This window comes from Epinephelus moara, chromosome 7 (assembly GCF_006386435.1).
Source record: "Epinephelus moara isolate mb chromosome 7, YSFRI_EMoa_1.0, whole genome shotgun sequence".
NCBI classification, from domain to species: Eukaryota; Metazoa; Chordata; class Actinopteri; order Perciformes; family Serranidae; genus Epinephelus; species Epinephelus moara.
Genome location: NC_065512.1, coordinates 1,413,172 through 1,414,768, shown reverse-complemented (window position 1 = coordinate 1,414,768; position 1,597 = coordinate 1,413,172).

Genomic DNA, 1,597 nt, shown 5'->3' with positions numbered 1-1,597 from the left:
CACTACTGAAACACTCTCACACACCCTACTGAAACACTTTCATATACACTACTGAAATGCTCTCACACACACTACTGAAATGCGTTTTACATACACAGTTGAAACTCATACATACAACTGAAATACTCTTAGAAACACAACAGAGTTCACAGTAGGTCTTAGACATGTCTCATAGGCAGTAGCATAGGGTGCCACTGTCTGTTGGGCGCTCATCACCCTAAAAGGAAAAAATAAATAAATTTAAATTTTCTTCATTGCAATAACAAATGAACAACGAAATAAATAAACATTTTTTCATCCGCCCTGACCTGTGTTTCTACTGTGCAAACTGAAAGTTGGGGTTTGGTGCGCATCACAGTGTCAGAGAGATTGCTAGACTGTCAAGAGGCAGATATCTATTTTCACATTTTATTTCATAATGGAAAAAGCTCCAAGACTTCACTTATGTAAGGAAGAAACAGAAAAGATGAGGAGGAAAAGAAAGCCTAATACAGTGGTATGTTGTCTTATGTTAACATTAAAATGCTGTTTTGTGTGTAGACATTTTATTTGTAGCAGCCGTAGCTAGCTAAGCAGCAATGAAGCAAGATAATAGGCTTGTTCGGGATGAACTGCACCTCTCCTGGAAAGCAGACGAGATCAGGTGGCAGCAGCAGGGGGCAGAGACAAAAAGCTGTGGTCAAGTTGGACAGTTTCCAGCAGCCTTCAGTCTTCTTCTTCTTTTTGTTTAATTGTGGGTAGCAATTAGCGTTCGAGGTGCATTATCGCCGTCAGCTATGTTGGAGTGTGGACCAACTTTACAGGAAGTTGCAGAAACACTCACATCTCATTAGATCTAATTCACATTTCTTAAAATGTTCTCAGACTAATATCAGTTTGTACACAGTCTCTCCAGTTGTTTTAATTATGACATTAAACTGTTCTACATGTGATTTGTGATTTCTATTCATGGTTCAACCTCAATGTGACATGAATTCTCATGTAAATCAGCATCATATCAGTTTGCTGCTGCAGTATATAAATGAGCTGAGCAGACCTGTCCCTCTAAACCACATCAATAAATCAAAAACATTAACCCTATGGGCCAGAACGACGCATAGTGCGTCCAAATTCACACCTGTTCTTCTCTAATTGATTTTCTCCGTGACCGTGCGTCATAGCGAGAAGCCACGCATATCACATGAAAAGCGGAATTGTAGCTTTCCGACAAGGCTAAGCACTTGTCGGTAGTCCAATGTTTTCACAGCGAAAAAAAAAAGTTACACTAAAATTATGTATAACAGAGCTTTCATACAGTTCTGCACACACATTACTCTTGGATGGATTACTCGCGAATGCAGGGTCGCACAGAAATGCCACGCATATCACATGAAAGCGCAGGAGCAGAGCTTTCCAGTGATGCCACACACATCATTGTGCTGTCATCCCATCACACTATAAATACAGATCAAGTGTCTACAAAATAAAAACCTGATGAATTTCTTTACAATCCATTATACAGATCTTGTTATCAGTCACTTAATATAGTGAGGAATATCGTATCTTACCACGTCTTAGGCTTGCGTGTGTTTCTCCCTGTCTATCCACATTTGTAGTC